The following is a 6,347-nucleotide window of genomic DNA, read 5'->3' as shown; positions in this document are numbered from 1 at the left end:
GGCCTTGTGAACATGGGGAGGTTAGCCTTTCTCATTCTTAGTATTCCAGAGTAGAGTGACCCTAAGGCCTCAGTCACAAGTGGGAGAAGCATATATGGGTCCCAGACTTCTGGCTCCCATTGTCCTATGCCTCTTGCTGACCACTTCAGCCATTTGTCATCTTCATGTCCTTGGGAGGTGGCCTTGTAGGTAGGGCAGTCAGTGGGTCCATCAAGAACCTGCCTGCTGTCTACTGCTCTGCCACAGACATGACTAGGCCCAATGCCCATAATATGCTGTAGACTCTGATCCCAATGTCAGGCTTATATGAGCCCTGACAATGGTCACAGCATTTCTATGCACAGACCCCTTTCATTCTCTTGGCAGAAGTTGGGTGAAATTCTACAACATGCCAGATACCATTTTGGGGCAGAGGATACGGGCACAAAAAAGAAACTTAAGTTCTTATTCTCAAAGAGCTGACATTCTGTGCAAAACATGGTATGTTAGTGATACATACTAATGAGGAAAAGCAGGAAAGAGGGATAGGAAGTGTGTGGGAATGGAAAGACCAAAGGCCTCCCTGAGGAGGTGACTTTGAGTAAAGACCTGAAGGGGGAGAGGGCGTGAGCCATGTGGATACCTGGGAGAAGAGCATGCCAAGCTGCGGAAATAGCCATTGAAAGACCCTAAGGTGGGAGCATGGAGGGGCCACTGCTGAACTGGAGTGCAGAAAGGGAGGGAAGAGGAGAAGCAGATAAGATCAGGCAAGTAGGTAAGGTAAACCAAGGCAGGCCCAGGGGAGAGGTAGGGCCAAGGCTTGGGGCAGAGGCAAGGGACGTCTCTGGAGGAGAGAGGCAGGTCTCACTGCAGGCAGACAGGCAGGAAGGAAAGAGGTAGGATGGGATGGGGTGGGCATCACAGTGCCTTGTGGGTGCCTGCTCTTCACTCTGCTGTCTGTCTGTCACACACAACACACACACATGGACTCTCCAGTACTGGATGGCTGCAGGAGACACATCTGTTTAATGCTAGGAGCCAGGTTGGGATATGAGTCATGGAAGCCCTATCTTCTCTCACAGGCCTTGGCCCAACACAGGCTTGCTGTGTGACCTGGACAGGACCTTTCCCCTCTCTGGGTCTCAGTTTCCCTATCTGTGCACTGAGGAGTGGATTTGTTGGTGTCTGGGGAGCCTCTCAGCTCTGACTTCTTCCAGTACTTTGAAGTCTCATGTCATGATCCCACTTTGCTTCTCCCCACCTCAACTCAGGCTGTGGTTGAAATGGGGACAGAGTAAGGTAGGAAGAACTCCCAGCCCCAGGCCAGGTCACTCCAGGGCTTTGCAAGTAAAGGTTTGGTCCTCAGCCTAGTGGTCCTGGCTTTGGGAGAGCCCCTCACTCCCTGTCCTTGCCTGCTCTCCCACTCCCACTCATGACCCCCAAGGGACAGGCATCTACAGGCAGCACCGAGGTCTGGCTAGTCTGTCTCCTCCCTCAGATGGGAATCCCGCAGCCCAGAAAGAGAAAGGAGCAGCCATCTCGGGCCAGGCTGGGGTGCTGATGCCGAGTGGGAGAAGGCTATGGCTACTCAGAGCTGTGCAGTCTGACCGTGGCAAGGTACCTACCTCTATGCTGAACCTGAAGTGGGGAAGAGGTATGACCTAACCCTCCTGGGTGCTGCAGGGCCTGTACTGTGGAACCTAAGAACACAATGAGGGCAGCCAGGCTGGATGCAAATGCTGGCTCTACCAGTCACAAGCTGTATGACTTTAGGTAAGACAGGATAATAATAGCTCCCACCTCACAAGGCTGCGAGGATGATAAAATAAGCTATGCCTGGCATGTGGGCAGTGTATTCGCTCTATATTCTCTTGTGGTCCTCACATCATCATGCCCATCTTACATCCAAGGAAACTGAGGCCTAGGGATATTGGCTTGGTAAGGGGTAGACAGTAGGGATTTTAGTCCTTACCAATATGACCTTGGCTAGTTTTTTTTTTTTTTTTTTTGGTTTCTGAATTGTGAAATATATCCTATAAGCATGCATATGTAACATACAGGTACAGTGAAAATAACACTCAAAAAACAAAGACCCCAAATGAACAAATAACCCCAAACACTCAAGTGGCCCCCACTAAGCTTTGGCATGTTATTGAACCTCTCTGGGCCTCACTCTCCACGTCTGTAAAATGGGGATAATGAGGCTCAGAGGAGTGAGGTGCTTCAGGTTTGGGTTTTGCCATTGGCATTTTGCTGTGATGAAGCAAGGTGAAGAAGAGTTTGCCAGAACTCATGGTCTCCCCTTATGTCTGTGCTCAGGAGTCAAGGCAGTGGGTGGGTGCTGGAGGGTGTGTACAAGGGCTTCTGGAGGGGATGCCCTATGCTGTGGCCCAGTAGGGGGTGTAGAAGCTCAGAGGCTGGGTCAGGGGCAGAGAGACAAGACACATAGCTCAGAGCCAAGTACACCCAGGCACATGGATGAGGCCATAAATCTGGAACTGAGCCTTTGAGTCTTCCAGGGACCCAACCAAACCCCTGTTGGCTGATAAGGATTCCTCAGATAGGGGTCACAACAGGCCCTTGGAACAGCCCAGCTAAGGCCAGGAAGAATGTGTTCTTGTCCTCCCCACTCCCCCAGATCCCCTACCTCCATCCTGGTCAAGGTCAAGGACAGGGAGAAGATGAATTCCTAAGGGAGACTCAGTGTTGGGGCAGGGGAAATTGGAAGGTGGTGGATACACCAGGAGAGTTTGGAAGTTGGACATGCTGAACTGGAGGTGCTTGTGGGACACCCTGGGATAGACAGGCCTGGGCTAGAGATACAGCCCAGGGTGGCATGTGATGGCTTGCAGATGGATTAAATGGCCCAGGGATAGACGATGGAGTCCTGGAAAGCACCCATGTTTAAGAGATGGCTAGAGGGGAGGAGGCAGCCAAGGCCCATGATCTCCTCTGGCTCCAGGAACCCAAATACTCTGGGTATTAATTGACTTCTACCCTGGGGCCAGTCCTTTCTCTCAGAAGGTTCAGATGGGCCAGGGCAAGCAAGAGAAGCCCAGACTCTCCTAGGCAACCAGTAGGAAAACTCCAGAGACCACCATCACATAGGACTTCCCTGTAGCTCTGAGTCCTGCAACTTCAACTCCCTGCTCTGGCTCTGGAAATGTCTGATTCCTGCCCTGTCCTCAGCTCCCTGCCCTGTAGATGACAGGATGCCCAGGGCACAGTCCCTGGACCTCTTCTCTTTCAACTTCCCTTCCAACATGACCTTACCAGCCTGTAAATACCATTATATGCTCACAGCTCCCCAAATTAGATCTCCTGTCCAATCCTATGTACAACCACCCACTGGACAGATTTTCATCCCTCAAGGCTGTTTCTCCCACACTCTTTCCTATCTTAGTAAATAGCAAATTCAATCTTTCCAATGCTGAGGCCAAAATCTTTGAAGTCATCCTTGAGCCCCTTCTCTCTCACACCCCACCCACACCCTAGCTGTTAGCAAACCCTATAGGTGTTACCTGCAAAATACATTTAGAATCCAACCACTTTTCATCACCCCGCCACTGTCACCCAGGTTTGAGCCACCATTACCTCTCTTAGATTACAGACAGAGTGGTCTTCTGATCATCTCCCAGTCTGTCTTTTTGCTCTGTGTCACCCCTATGGTCTAGTCTCAATACAGCAGTTGGAGTGATCCTTTCAAAAAATAAGCCAAATTGTATCACTCACTCCTCTGCCTAAAGACTTCCAGTGGCCTCCAGGCCCCTGCTTCTCTCTCCCTATTCATTCTCCCACAGCTGATGGCTTTGCTGCTCTTTCAAGGCACATGATGTTTCCACCACCGAGCCTTTGCAAAGGCGGTTTCCTCTGCCTGCAACATTCTTCTTCAGATATCTGCATGACTTAGATTTTCCTCCTGTGCTTACGTTGTGTATGCAAACAAACAGAAAACAGTATTAAAAAAACAAACAGGGGGCGCCTGGGTGGCTCAGTTGGTTGAGCGTCCGACTTCGGCTTGGGTCGTGATCTCAAGGTTTGTGGGTTCGAGCCCTGCGTCGGGGTCTGTGCTGACAGCTCAGAGCCTGGAGCCTGCTTCGGATTCTGTGTCTCCTTCTCTCTCTGCCCCTCACCTACTTGTGCTCTGTCTCTCTCTCTCAAAAATAAATAAATGTAAAAAAAAAAATTAAAAAAAATCGGAAAGGTTATAAGTTTTAAAGATACTTGGGTGGCTCAGTCAGTTAAGTGTGGGACTCTTGATTTCAGCTCAGGTCATGATCCCATGGTTTGTGAGTTTGAACTCCGTGTTGGGCTCTTTGACAATGTAAAGCCTGCTTGGGATTCTCTCTCCCTTTCTCTCTGCCCCTCCCCCACATGCTCTCTCTCTCAAAATAAACTTAAAAAAAAAATTGGGGCATCTGGGTGGCTCAGTTGGTTGAGTGTCCAACTTCGGCTCAGGTCATGATCTCGTGGTTCTGTGTTCGAGCCCTGCATTGGGCTCTGTGCTTAAAGCTCAGAGCCTGGAGCCTGCTTCAGATTCTGTGTCTCCTTCTCTCTCTGCCTCTCCCCGGCTCGCACTGTCTCTCTGTCTCTGTCTCTCTCTCAAAAATAAATAAACATTGGGGCGCCTGAGTGGCTCAGTCAGTTAAGCGTCCAGCTTCAGCTCAGGTCATGATCTCGCAGTCCATGAGTTTGAGTGTCAGGCTTTGTGCTGATAGCTCGGAGCCTGGAGACTGCTTCAGATTCTGTCTCTCTCTCTGACCCTTCCCTGCTCACACTCCATCTCTCTCTCTCTCAAAAATAAATAAACATTAAAAATACATAAACATAAAAAAATGAAGATACTGGTTATAAACTACTAACAAATTTTAAGTAAAAGCTTTTTTTGAGGCAAAGTGTAAGCACTATCCCATCCCAGCCCCAGGCTCCTGGTTTGGGGATACATACTGCTCCCTAGTGGCCATCCTAGGAAAAAGTCCCATCATCTGGGGGTTGCTGGTGTTCTCTACATTGGGACACAGTATAAGCTTTTCTTCCACCTGTCCTGACCTGCCAGACAACGCAGTCCCAAGGACTCCAAGGTAATGTGTGTGAACTGTCCCTGTTCTGTGTATAGTAGAGGACACAGGTTTTGAGTCTGACTTTATAGGAACTTCAGATCCCCAGTAATTCATTGAGTGATCTTGGGCAAGTGACCTAATTTCAACCTTTAGTTTCTCCATTGGTAAAATAGAGATAGAAGAATATATGCTTCAAGGGGCTTTGAGGATTAAGAGATGAGCACAGTGCTTGGTGCATATTAAGTGCTCAAAAGCTGTTATCTACTATCAGAAGAGACTTTTGAGAAGGAGTGGGTGCATGAGTACTTCAGACTCCTTCACCACTGCCTCAAGCCTGGGGGGGGGGGACAGGGGTGGAGGTAGTAGAAGCGGGGGAGGTGACTGAAAGCCCCAGCTGTTGCCAGAGCAGCTTCACAACTGCTCCGTTCCTTCCCCCAAATGGGCTATCCTCTGAGGGATGGTCCTGGGATAGGCTCAACGCTTGACTGAACTGACAGAATATCCCAGCCTCTCAGATCCTGTCTACCCACTAGCCTTCCAATGGCTTCAGGTAGCATGTGGGCTGAAACTATTCCCGACCTGACAGATGGGGAAACCAATGCCCAGACAATGGAAGCAAACTGCTCAGGGTTCACAGAGTGAGTTGAGGCAGCCAGCTGGGTGTCCTAGCAGTTTAGCCAGGTTCTGTGTAGCCACGCTGTGCCTTATAAAGAGCAACCACATGAAGCCTGGGGGGCTGAGGGCAGCTTGGGCTACTGGGAAGGACTCCAAAGGAATTTTGTTTGGGGAAGACAGTTGCCTTTTCCTTGAAGACTCAGAACCCTCCCGGCCTAGGGGCAGTTCTAGGCTGGGAAACCCAAAGCCTGGATTCCAGTCTTGGTCTGGCTCACATTGAGTGTGACACATGGAGCCTTTCCCTTCTGGGGTAGGCCTTTATAGACTGAGGGGTTAGGCTAGCTTAGAGCTTTCCCTGGAGATTTGTGAGCTCTACAAGACCATTAGAGATAGTATGGGACATCTGAGTCGAGGCCACGTAGTGAGCTTGGGAGGGAGAAATTTCTCAGTAGGTATTACAGGACATAGGAGGGGACTGATAAGGTAGGCAGGTCTGTGAAGGTGGCCAGGCATTCCCTCCCTAATTTTAGAAGGGAAGGCACATTGGTAGGTTCTCCTTAGAGAACAAGGTCTCTAGGGTTTCAGGCATGAAGCAAGAAGGCTGACACCATGTGGGAAGGACCCTACCCCTCCAAACGTAAATCACAGGACCCACTCTGTGAGATTTTGAACCTCTTACAAGACTGACATTCC

The sequence above is a fragment of the Puma concolor genome, chromosome D4, assembly GCF_028749965.1.
Source record: "Puma concolor isolate L17-30 chromosome D4, mPumCon1.1.hap2, whole genome shotgun sequence".
In the NCBI taxonomy this organism is placed as follows: Eukaryota; Metazoa; Chordata; class Mammalia; order Carnivora; family Felidae; genus Puma; species Puma concolor.
The sequence above is the reverse complement of the archived record's forward strand: the minus strand, read 5'-3'. Positions refer to the sequence as shown.